The following is a 13,338-nucleotide window of genomic DNA, read 5'->3' as shown; positions in this document are numbered from 1 at the left end:
TCTTCATTGTTGTTGTTTTATTAGTTTTTTCTCTTTAAAATAAAAAAGTAAGAAATATCCCCCAAAGTGTCACCTATTAGGGGCTTGATCCCCAATGCTACTATATTCAGAGGTGAGGCCAGCCAGGTGTCTGGAACATGAAGGGGCTAACTTCATCAATGGATTAATGCATTGATAAATCACAGGTGAATGGGCTACGGGGAGGAGGTCTCAGCTGGAGGTAGCAGGTCCCTGGGGATGTGCCTCCAAAGGGTATAACTCGTCTCTGGCTCCTTCTCCTCCCTCTGTCCATTCCCACCCTCTGCTGTCCTCCTCCTGCTGTCTGCTTTCTGGCTGCCATGAGGTCAGCAGTTTCCCTCCACCATGTTTCTGCCTAGAGCCAAGTGAACCTGGAATGAGTCAGAAGAGACTGTGAGCCAAAGTGAACCGCTTCTCTCTTAAATTGTTTATGTCAATTACTCTGTCCTAGCAAAGGAAATCTGACTAAGGTAGATGTAGATATGGTTTTTAAAATGTGTGTCTTGGATCAGTAGTGCCTATCTCACCTAGAAATATGTTAAACACGCATTTGTTGGACGCACTTTCAGACTTTTACTTCAGAAATTCTTGGAGTAATTTTTAAGAGGCATCCAAGGGATCTAGGTGTAGTTCAGTGGTAGACTACTTACCTGGCACGGACAATGCCCTAGATTCATTCCCTCTTGTGTCTGCTCATGTGTGCACATACGCACACACAAATAACAAAAGAAAATAAAGTGCCATCTGGGTGACAGATGATTTATAAAGTTTGAGAACCACTGCCCTAAAGTATAGTTTTGCAGCCTTTCCGTGTTAGCTGTCTTTCTCCATTTATTTAAGCTGACTACCTTACCGATTTCTGGAAAGAGTGAGACAGCTTTTTCCTTTAAGAATACAATCCCTGTTTGAAATTCTCTCAGACTTAAAGCTCCAGATGAGATTTTAGAATCAATGTCACAGGGAAATAAAGCCTTTAAAATAGGTAATGGTCCTACTAGGAAAGTAATGTTTGGTCTCTTAAAAGCAACATCAAAATAGCATGACAAGACCTATTGGGTTTTAAATTAGATGACAGGTTTTTAAGTTAAAGCTAATTGAGTTGAATCTTAGTTTTGACATTTAACAGCTGTGTAGCTTTTGGGAAATTTAAAGGATATGTAGGAGCTTTACGTTTTATACCTGAAAAAAGTGTAATGATAGGGCCTTCGTATTATGTGGCTATTTTGAGCATTAAGTGAGACAATGAATGGAAAATACTTTTCTGAGGACATGGTAATCAGCAGAAGCTTAAAGAATGTTATGAGACACGTAACCATGGATATGCACTGGAGTTTTGCGACCCTTGGTTCCCTCATTTGAGACTCGGAGTAATTGTAATGCCTAGCAGTGGTGAGTTTCAGCAGTTAAAGCAGACCTAAGTGAATGTCAGTAGCAGTAGAATCCAATGTCCACCTATGAAGATGAAAGAGTGGAGACTGGACCTCTCTGGATCCAGGCTATAGAATTAGTTTTGGCACAGGTTAAGCTCTTGATGCCTGAACATGAGCAATTCACCAATAGGTAAATTACAGAAGGAACTATTCATGGTGTATCAGTTAGGGTTCGTTAGAGGACCAGATTTTATACATATATTTTACTGAGTAGCTTTACAGTGGCTACTTGTGGAATCCGAGGTGGCAGAATGAAGACTGGCTGTCTGCACACTGGAGACAGGGAGGAGTCAGTCAAAGGTGGAAGGCCTAGAGTTCACTGCAGAGTCCAGTGTGAGACCGTGTCAGAAAGTATAGGATCTGCATTGGAAAACTGAGGAGTCTGGGTTGAAAACCAGAAGGACCTGGAGACAAACATCTAAAGCAGTGGTGAAGGCTGGAGCTCCTCCTTAGAACCAAATGAGAAGACTTCCTTCTTTCCCTTTTTCTTCTGCCTTGCCTGTAAATCTATTGGCTGGTGCCACCCACATCCAAAGTGGTTCTTCCCTCCTCAGCTTGTGGCCTACAAGTCACACATTCACAGGCATACCCAGAACTGTGCTCTACTAACCCTCTACATGTTTCTTAACCCATGCAAGTTAATGTATCACTATGATGATCACCCACAGAAGCTAGTGTATACATTCTTTGGGCGTATTCCCAATAATCCCATGCACAAGTTACTTATCTAATTTTACAGGGAGAATCCTTAAGTTCAGAGAGATGGAATGAACTGACTAAGGTGGAATGAGGTGACATGGAGGTTACCCAAAATCAGGGATCTTTAATTATTCTGCTTTGTAGCTTTATCCTCTATGTGCCTTCATCTAATAATCTCTAGAAACATAAGCAATGGGGAGGGGGAGTTAGAAATAAGTTCTTATGCATCTATAGAAAATACAGAGGGAAATTATTTGGATGGATCAGTAATATTCTTTTAAATAATTCCATAGCAACACAACAATTAATTCCTGGCCATTGTGGGAGAGAAAACTTTTTTTTATCATTGTTAGTATTATTTCAAATTATACACTTGTTAGCTATGATATGGAAACACTTAAAGCAGTTGTACAGCTGAATGAATTACTACAAAGTAAACACCCTTAGTGTACCATCATTCTGCCTGACACCCAGGAAGCTGTCCTGAAGCCTTCACTGCGCAGGAGAGTGACCACTCTCTCATTTACATAGTGATTATCTCCCCCTTGCCCATGTGTATGTCCTCAAACACCATGGTTGAGTTTTGCTTTTTTCAAATCTTTAGGTAAACCTTTCTAAATTGAGTTTATTCTCTAAGTCTCCCCCTTACCCTCTTTCATTGAGGAAATGAAGTTATTTATCCTAAATGCAGGATTTCTGAGTTTCAGAACTATTGGTATTGTGAGCAGGACCATTCTTGACTATTAGGGGCTTTCCTGTGCCTTACAGATATTTAGCAGCATCTCTGGTCTCTATGTACTAGTTTCCAGCCATGTTCCCTCCCTAGTTGTGAAGACCAAAAGTATCTCACACATCCCCTGATGTCTCCCTGGGAGCAAAATTGCCTTCAGCTGAGAACCATTGCTTTGAGGTATCCCAGTGATCCTCTTAATTTCCAGAGAATTAGATCACATGTCATACTGGATTCAATTTTTATACTTAGTTTTATTTATTTATTGCTACAATAAGTTCCTAGGTGATAATGGTGGGGACTTCCTTCAGGAAGAACATAATGCCAGTAATTTTTCCTTTGTTACATGAGTTTAATTATCAACTTGACTGCATTAGGGGTTTCTTGGGAAGGTGATTTAATCGTTGGGTGCTATACTCATTAGTGGATTAATCCATTGACACTCATAGCTGAATGTGCTCTTAGGCCTGGGGTGCAGTTGAAGGTGAGTCATGGAAGGGGGGCTGCTTTTAGTGGATATATCTCTGACTGGCATTCTATACTGTGTCCTGCTTCCTGACAACCATGTGGTAAGTAGCTTTGCTCCATCATGCTCTTCTTCCATGCTGGCCATGGACTGAGACCTCTGAATATGTGAGCCAAAATACACTTCCTGTAAGCTGTGGGTGTCAGGTGTCTTGTCCCAGCAGTGGGAAAGCTGCACAATGCAGCCACTACAGTTACCTGGGGTATAGATCCTTGGTTAGAGGCCTGGAAGATGTTGACATTCCAGTTTTGCTGTCTTTTTGTCATTGCTTTGTCAGGATATTTTATGATGAGATGCTCAGCTATGGTTTGGTGGCCAGAATATTTGAAAAGAAAAGTTAAGACGTAGTTTTGCCTTTTTTCTGGGATGTCTTTTCACCTAAGAGCCAACATTTCCCATTGTTGCCATTTGTACACACTTGTCGTGGCTTGCAGAACCAGCTTAGCAAATAAGAGAACTGGTGTGTCCCTCCCGGCCCTGCCTCCTTATAGAGCCAACCATGCTTCCTATGCTATCCAGTTCAGTATAACAAGTATGCTGTATATCGTACTTTGTCTGCACTCCCTTCTCTCTTACTCATCAATTAATAGATTAATAAAGCTATCTCTCACTATTCCATGCATCCTCCTTGCCTAGGCTTGAACCAGATATCTTGATATGATGGGATAAGTACAGGGTATGGAGTGAGACAAACCTGCACCCAAACTCCAAATCTGAAATATACCTGCTGGGTAATTCAAGTGAGATACAATTTTTGTGTGCCCTCACTGTTAAAACATGAAAGAGTAACATCTCTCAAATTTCCTTTTAAGGTTCAATTCATGTGGGAGCAGTGCTCATGGCCTGTATACTCTATGCACACTAAGGATCACTCACCACATGTCACATTCTAGGACACATTACACTTTGGGAACTTTCTCAGTGCATACAGCCTATGTGATAGGTAAAGAAAGTGAGACTTACGGATGCTAAATATCTTGTTCAAAAATTTCCTAGCTGATGTGAATGGACTCTGCACCAGAACTGAGACATTCCTGATACCAAAACCCACTATATTATCTTCTACATATTCTGCATTTAATTCAGTGCTACACTTTGAATGAATGAATGAGTGATGAATGGGCATTAGAAGATGATGCTAAACTTTTATTAGCAAAGCATCTTTCCCCTCAGAGGGGCTTTTTGTCTTAAAAGTCAATTGAACCTGGACTTTGCACTTTACAGTTGGGTTGAGGGAGGTGGCAGCACAATTCTGACTTCATTGTGTACTCTTATGGGTCAGGGTGGAGGGAAGGTCAAGCACTGAGCCCGGCTTCTGTCACTGGCCAGCGGTGTGATGCACCTCACTCGTACATACTCCTCACCTGTGCTCGGACACTGTGGGGCACTGCTTTCTAACCAGCTGGTCCCCTCTGATAATGAGGCGCTTCCTAGTCTTCCTAGTTCTAAAGGCAGCACAGTGCCCTGCAGAGAGTCAGATCCAAGGTTCTTTACACAGCTACTACCTGTGAAAGTGTGAGCTTCTTATTTGAAACCGGAGAAGAATGAGCTCAGCTGAGCCCTGTACTTGGCCAGGTTTGAAGGCACTCGCTGACAGGAATTTAACCTTTCATAACCTAGAAACCACACCCTTTCTCAAAATGAATGTGTGTGGACAAGTGTTTCTGTAATTTATTCTTGGGAATGGGCATCTCCTGTCCGTAACCTCTGCATGTGGTCTCACGCAGGAGGGAATGTGAGGGTATGTTGGACGAACTCTGAGTAAAATGGGAGAGCTATCCTGGAGAAGCGCTTGGCAGTGCCTGAACCATAGCCGTCCTCAAGCCCTCCTCTTTCCTTGGCTCCACTTTACCTAGAGGACGTGATATAGACTTCACTTGCCATTTTCTGGAAACCATTCTAGGTTTGCATGACAGATCACATGGACATTGCAGCACAAATGGGTTTCAGGAAACATGAATGTACAAGGGGAGGATATGACTATTTGCAATCAGTAAGTCTTATTGTAGAATATATTTAGAGCAGAAGCTTTTAAGTGAGTGATGTGACAACTTTTGGTTTGGAGAATACAAAAAGAATACTCGGGTTCTCTTTTAGGTACTTGCTGTTTTGATACTTATAGCTAGCATTGCACTGTGACATAAACCCAAACTAAGAAACCATTTTGCTAGGCACAGGCACATAGCTGTAGACAGCAGATGCTCCCCACCTGCCCAGGGTGCATTCACCTTTAATCCGGTTGCACTGGCTAGCACACTGATAGAATACCATTGACTTTTCACACTGATGTTCAGAACATAGGGTGTGATGGCTCAACTAAAATATTTAAGAGAAATATTAAAATTTATTAAATATATTTCAGATAAAGAAACATACACATGGTCCCATGAAGTATTCAAATATGTTACTAATTAAAGTTAGAAATTCAAGCAACACATTTTATCCTTCAAAAAAGATGATATTATGATGAAACCCAAGTCATACTGGATATTTCATTATAATTCTGATGGGTGTGTTAATTAAAACATCATTTCTGGAAAATAATATTCAATGTGTATATAGAAGTTTAAAATCCCACCTTTTTTGACTCAGTAATTTTACTTCTAAGTGACTATTCTAAAAGAATTAGCAGAAATGTAGACAGAGATTAATGCACAATTGTTTGCTGCATTGTTACCCATAATGGGAAAATTTAAAAACTACCCCATAGCCCCATAGTAGAGGGTTGAATTGTTACATAGTTTGTTGTATATCCTGACAGGCAATTATACAATCATTAGAAGCAGGGTCCCCAAAGATGCTTTAGTATCTGTGCATGAAAATGCTTAGGGTGTATATTAAAACGTGTACAAAGAAGAAGAAAAATCTCAATTTTGTTTAAAATTTGAAAACAAAAAACGGTGGAAGGAAATGTTCATTTTCTCGTTACACTTTTTAATTCCTAAAATTCAGAAAATAAGTATACGTTGTTGGAGAATTATAAAAGTGTAAGTGAATAATGCGTAAACTTGTATTGATACTCATGATGCAGTGTGAGGTAAAATGCACATCAAAGAAAAAAGAGATGTCCCGGAGAGTTACCAATTAATTCCACTTGAGGAAATAGGCAGAAAAAGCTAGAGAAAAGAGGTGGATTTTAAGGACAGATGTAATTTGCCTGGTGGACAAGGATAAAAGGTCATTTCGGGACCTTCAGGACCATAGGCTGTGCAAATGACAGGAACATAAACATACCTGGCATGTTCAAGCAATAAAATTGATCTGGTGTGACTGGGGCACACACTCTGCAGGGCAGAGGGCTTAGCTGAATCAAAAAAGGTAGGGAGGCACCAGGCTGTGAAAGCCATTTCATTTTCAGGCCATGCTAAGGAGTTTAAACAATAAAACCTAATCAGAGAGGCTGGGAGACTCACAGCAGAAGGCTCATTGGAAACAGACATATGCATGCATTATGTACACATGCACACACAAATGCGTGTGCATGCACACAAGATGTAAGATAAATTTTGTTACAAGAATCAAAGCAAAACCATACATATATGTGCAAATACATTTTAGAAAATGTCTTCAGAAGCGGGTAAGGGGCCTAGCTCTGTGTAGAGTGCTTGCTTAGTGTATGCAAGGCCCTGGAGGAAAAAATAGCAGGAAAAGAAAAACATCAATTAGAAAAAACATCAGTGTGCTTGCCATGACAAGAACCAAAGCAAAGCATGGTAGAAAAAAAAGCTTACAACTATTTATGGTGAGCTCTTTTCTGCCCTTCAAAACTTTCTGTAAGTAGATGCGCTTGGAGAAGCTTTTCCTGATCAACTATGCAGGTATTCCCTCTCACCTGTCATTTCTTAGTAATCACTACTGAGATTGCAAGACAGTCATGCAGGGAGACCTGCTATATGTGCCAGTGTGTTCCCAGCATCTAGAATACAGTACATGGTCATTAATAGTCACTTCCTGAATGAATTTCACAAGGCCTCTGCACATGAAAGGCTTTCTCAAAATGCAGGAAATTGACTTTGATGTCTCAACACTCAGACTATTCCTAGTCCAGGAATCAGCCCAGATAATTGGACTGAGCATGAGGACAAGAAACTGTAAAGATTTATAGTCAGTTTTTGCACTCAAGTGGGAATTCATTTTGATATTGTTAAGTTCTGAGTACAAAGTAGCCGATGATGTATTGCTCATGGTCAGGTAGTCAGCAGAATCTAGATTCTTTTTTGGCCTCTGCTACAAATCACCCAAATGGCATTGCTTCCACTTTGTTCCTTCAGTTTTCTCTCCTGTAGATAGGGGTCTGCAATTGGTTTGGGTTGCTGATCCCAGGAGGCTCCCCTAGGAACCATTCTACTTCCGTGCCTCATGATTCCTAGTGCAAAGTTCAGCAGCGCATACACTTCATCAATGCTTGAGGAGTTATTAATTGAAATGTCTATTAGGCTAGAATACTATGGAGTTTGAGTGGATTGTATATCACCTTGGAAAGTTCCTGAAAAGTTTGGGGTGAAAAAAAGTCAACTTTTCTCAGTGTGACAAGATGGGGTGAGGGGATTCACTATATTTTAATAGGAAATGGCATGATTTTCTTTGGGGTTTCCATGGGCTGATTCAAAGCTGTATCTTTCTACCACACTATTGTGTCCCACTGGCATACTGAACATGCCTGATACCACTAGAGACACTCAGGGGTGGCATCTCATGCAGAAGGAGGAAGATTTTGTACTCAGTAAATGCATGCACATTTATCCGCTAGTAGAGATGTATGAATTGTTTTTCTGTGCATGTAAGTAGCAGCATGAGGACAAGACAGTGTAAAATCTCATGGACAAACAACATCACAGATTTAGCTCTCTATGTATCACTCTCGGTGCCAAGGAATTTTTATGTCTTTTTTAAACTTCTCTATATTATTGTAAAATATAAAATAAATCTTCAGCAGGATGAAGCAGTCTTGCCAGGATTTGTTTTTGGTGATACTGCATTTCCAGGGGGTAGGGTGGGACATGCCTGCAAAATCATGATGGCCGAAGAATCAGAGGATCAACCTAATTGCCGCCTTCTGCTTCAGAAACACAAAGATTAAACATCTCTGTGTTTCCAAATCTGAGAATGAAGTCAACGTGGGTGTTAAGTACACATAAAATGTACAGATGCATTTCTGGCTAACGTAAATGGAAGGGAAAATATTGAGAAGAGCCGGCTTTATCTGTGAGATGAAGAAGAAAGATGCTGCAAAATCTTAAAGCTGAACAGAACAGCAAATTCTGTGATGTTAAGTATGTGCCATAGATCCCATCAAATATTTGTGGAACTTAGTATTGCTAAGTTCTAGAGCTGTATAATGACTTAGGATCTAATTTAAAAGGATTTCCTCCTTTAAGCATATTGTGTTGATTGTAAAACCATACAGTTCCTTTTAAGGTATCTGGTAATTCAGCTTTTCATTGTCTTGCCTACAAGGAACATGTTAGGATACTGTGTGGGTGAGAGGAAACATTTGTTCATTTTATTTTTCCTTTTCTTTTCTCAGTAGCCATTGTGTTTCTGAGTTTGAGTGCCACTTTTATTACCCTACTAGGGAATGCATTAATTTCCATTGTTTTAGTTATTCTTACAATTAATCTTTACTTTTCTGCCTCATGTCTTACCATAAATTTATTTCTAGAGCTAAGAAAGGAAGCTGCGCACAGAATGAGCTTCCGCACGACGCCACACTCTTTGCTCCAGTCTCATTTTATCCTTGTGTAATCATCAATAAAGATGCTTATGCCAGTGTTTTTTCTCAGATAAGGATATTGACATTTAAAGAGATAAAGTGATTTTCAGGTGTTTGTATACAGGAATGATAGAGCCAGAAGTTAGACATACTGGTACCTTTACTATTTTCTGACCTTTGCATCAAATGTTAGCTAAGGAATGGAAGCCAGCAGGATTTTCTTTTCCTCCCTCAAAGTAACATGATACAATGGAAAGTATATGAAATGTGCGGTCAGGTAAATGTTGGTTCTGATTATATCCCATCTATTCCCCAGATGGCTCTTGAGGAATTACAGTCTCCTGAGTTGTCCCTCAGAAAGACTGGGTTGACCAGAACTCCATATCCCAGCATGTAGGATTAGAAATACGGTGTCCTGGAAGGATGAGTTGGATCTCAGGGAGAAATTCTTGCCTCTACCATTTTCTTTATCCAATCTCCCCTTTCCTAGGCTGTGAGCCATCCATGAATGTTATTGATTGGCTTCCCCAGGAAGACTGCTGCTCAGTGAGCCTGAAGGAGGGAGGATTTCTTTTTGGCATGTCAGCATCACACTGTGAAAGAGAATAGAAACAGCGAAGACAGCCACACCTTTCAAGCTGAGATGCAGAAAAATGGAAGAGTTTGTAAGACATAAACCAAAGGAAATTGTCTAGAATTGGTACAAACCAAATTTGAGTTTAACAAGTGCCGGAGTGATGGGGTAAGATTTGTGCTCTTCTAGCTGAAACACAATTATTGCACCTCGAAGGGGCCTGCTGCTTATTGACAAACTGTTGGAAGCACAGGTGGACTAATGTTATTCTTCCTGGGGCCAGCTACTCACAGCTCATCCCAAAGGCAAAGCACTGGATCACTGGCCCTCCTGCTTTTTTTTTTCTGCTATACATCCTTTTTCAAAAATAATCACCTCTAGGTAGCAAGCCACACCCACACATCAAGTGTAGGGTCTATCAGGGATTTGATTCCATTTACCAATGTAAACACTCCCATGAAAATAACACTATCATTTCAATCTTGCAGATGAAATTTTTTATTCAGGGAAGTGAATTGTCTTCCCAAGTTCTAGCCATTTGGGAGAGAATTTGTGTAGCCAAAATTGTGTGGTCTTCACTGGCTGTGCACTAGCACTTCATCCAGGGCAGCATCCTGAGAACATCAGGCTGCACTCATTTCATCAGAAGAGATAAATCATCAGGGCTATATTGCTTGTGAGAGGTAGATTTCCCTGAAATACTCTGCTGGTTGTCCTGTGAAAGCCAGTGATTCAGAGATCCTTGCCAAAGGATCATCATAAATCCTGTTTAGACAGAGAAATCCCTAATGAAAGAAGGGTTCTTTGCAGTGGCCCACAGCCTTGAGCAATAGTGTCCAAAAGAGGACAGTTTGCAGCAATGCTGAAGCAAGAGCCCAGGGGCTTGGTTACATGCACAGGGACACAGATGGCCACATAAGTTGGATTTATTAAGAGAGCCCTGCTCACCCCACATGAGGAGTGGAAAAGGGCTATAGGACAGTGTCATCTGAGAAGCCTCTGCCAGGTGATGTGGATTCTTCTAATCTTCCACCTGAGTTTCTATGTTTCTTTCAGAAATATGAAATCCTGTCTGATATTCTCTCCATTACTTTGGTGGAAATTAATTTTTTTCTTCCTTGTTCTCCCTGTCTCTTTATTCTGGTCTGGCTGGCAGACCAGCCTGGCGATGCGTACCCCCAAATAATGGATGATGGGCACATTGTCAGTGACGCAAGCTTTTCCTTGTGTGAAATCAGCCTGCTGATTTTTGTCCTGCTCCACTGTATGTAGGACACAGCCCTGTGTGCTAGAGGGTGCAAGATGTGAAGGACAAGAAGGAGAGTCTGTCTCTGTGTGTGTGTGTGTATGTGTGTGTGTGTGTGTGTGTACAATGCTTGCCTCTTGGAAAGATCTATGTATTTAATTTTTAAAAAATGAACTGTCTTCCACCCAAGAATGAAAGATGATTTAATGTTGCCCTGATAGTGTTTGTGTTTTGTGTGATAATTAGAAAAGATTTATAAAGAAAACATATCTTTGAATGAATCTTTATTGCTATTCAAACTCTTTCTTTCTGTTGATTCCACACTCCAAGGAAAGGTTTAGACATGGAAATAGAGAAAGTTACAAACAAGGACCCATCGGGGAGCTTTCATATAAATGTTCAACTTCTGGGTGCCTTTTTGGACTTTGGTAATAGTACTGTTATAATTCATGTTACACAATTACATATGAGTTATTCTACAGCAATAATCCTATAACGTAGATGTCCTTAGGATCATCTTGCAGATAGAAAATCTAAGGTTTAGGGAGACCAGGACACTTGTCTGAAAACACACAGCTAGTAAGTGATGCTGTCTTTATATGAACCCCAGATTCCTAAATCCATAAGTCTGAGCTCTAACTTCTGCCTGGAGTTTTATTGAAGTGCATGGACAGTTAATGCTGCTATTCTGAGCTGGAATTGTTTTACTATTCTCATTTGCAATTTGTTCCCTTTAGAGCCATGGTGATTTTGCAGTGCTAACCATGCACAGCCCCTTTTTTTTTTACGGCAGTCCCATTTTGGCTTCTGCAGCCAGCAAAAGAACAAGAGAAATGGAAAGTTAAGTGAACTCCCTAAAGGGTATTCACCCTGCACCCATGGGTATTTGCTTTATTCTATTTGTTTGATTTAGAGCAAAATAAAATAACAAATGTTCCTTGCCTCTGGGTCCGAGGACTTGCCTTGGCTTTAACAGTGGTTCCATGAATAATGAAAGAGTTTCCAACTTGTTTGAAAACAATCCCAACATCAAAGAGACACACCAAAATGAACTCCAGCGTTAGCTTTCTTCCCCTAGAGTCCTGAGCATTGTCCTTGGCTTCCTCTGGGTGATGCTCCCCTGAATGCTGTTCATAGACCAGGAGCAGCATCCTGACCACCATCTAGCAAGTATCAGATACGCAGGACCTCAGCCCCTTGCTCAGACCTGGGGGCAGAGTCAACATTTTAATAAGGCTGCCAGGGACTAGCAGATTATAGCAGCAGAAGCACCTTTCAGCAAAGAGCAGGATTGACCTTCTTCCCGGGGCCAGGGTTTAAAGCTAGGGATTAGTGAGTGAATTCCTTGCCTCAGGTACAAAATTTTAGAGGGAGCTACAAGATGCAGTCTTGTTATACTATAGTTTAAATGTTTAATGCTTTTTTTAAAAAATTAAAAATACATTCAGATGTTTGTATTGTTCTTTCTGGATCTTTGGGAAAGAAGGTAGGAGAAGCTAATGAAGGTCTGGGAGTTTGAGTTTGTCTTTTTAAACCTTCTGAACTTGTAGCCAGTGAAACTGCACTGAGTTGTTCCTATTTTAATCCTTCCTCTTCTTTTTTTTTTGGTTTTGGTTTTTTTCCGGTACTGGAAATGGAACTCACGACCTTACGCTTGCCAGGCAGATGCTGTGCCGGTGAGCTAAATCCCCAGCCTCTATTTTAATCCTCATACTTACATATTATTGGATTTTCATAACTGGTTGTACCCAAGTAATTTAGCATGATGATCTGAATATTTAACCTCCAAGCTCTGTCCAGTTGGCTGGCAGGAATCATAGCAATGATGTGATGGTGATCAGCCTAGGTTAGGCTGATCAGCAGAGTTACGTGCAGGGTATATTACATAAATTGATGACTTTAATGTTTTTAAGAGGTCCTATGTGAGAGGTAACATTTTACCCCCCTTTTTATAGATGAGGGAATGGTAAACTGTCTAAACTAACCCAGTTATTAGGGAAGGAAGGTTTCAGACTGAAGTAACTTGCCCCAGATCTGGACTCTCTACTTCGTCATAATCTACAATACTTGTAGAACCCATAAAATTAACTTTGTTGTATTCAAATTTCTAAAGCAAATATATCTAATCCTTTTCTTTCAGTGTTTGAGTATCACATTAGTAAATGTCTTTATTATGAAAATCTGTCCTTCGACATTTTTAGGTTAAAATGCTCTTTAAAACAGGTAAGTGGGAATAATAGATGGTGGGAGTTACTACTTAAAACTCAGCTTCAGTTTTCTTTGAACTGGGCAAGGATGGGGATGGCATTAGTTCACGAGAAGACAGGTATTCCTAGTGCCTTGCTGCTGTGTGGGGCCCCTGCAGCCACTGTGGGATGGATTCTTGTGAGCAGGTGGCCCCA

The 13,338-nt window shown here is 40.6% G+C and overlaps 1 protein-coding gene across 2 annotated transcripts in view; it reads left to right on the top strand.

Moving 5' to 3' along the window:
* Cdh11 (cadherin 11, type 2, OB-cadherin (osteoblast)) overlaps window positions 1-13,338 on the top strand; it is a 157,060-nt gene that overhangs the window by 29,460 nt on the left and 114,262 nt on the right. The window contains exon 1 of one of the 2 annotated variants that reach the window (XM_013516243.1): window positions 9,651-9,858. The exons of the other annotated variant lie outside the window; for it this stretch is intronic. The gene's annotated coding sequence lies outside the window, so the exon portion shown is untranslated. Of the gene's footprint in view, window positions 1-9,650; window positions 9,859-13,338 lie in introns of those variants that run through there. 2 annotated transcript variants of the gene reach the window in all.

The sequence above is a fragment of the Chinchilla lanigera genome, unplaced genomic scaffold (assembly GCF_000276665.1).
Source record: "Chinchilla lanigera isolate Chin_1 unplaced genomic scaffold, ChiLan1.0 scaffold00032, whole genome shotgun sequence".
In the NCBI taxonomy this organism is placed as follows: Eukaryota; Metazoa; Chordata; class Mammalia; order Rodentia; family Chinchillidae; genus Chinchilla; species Chinchilla lanigera.
This window is presented reverse-complemented; position numbering and strand designations above follow the sequence as displayed.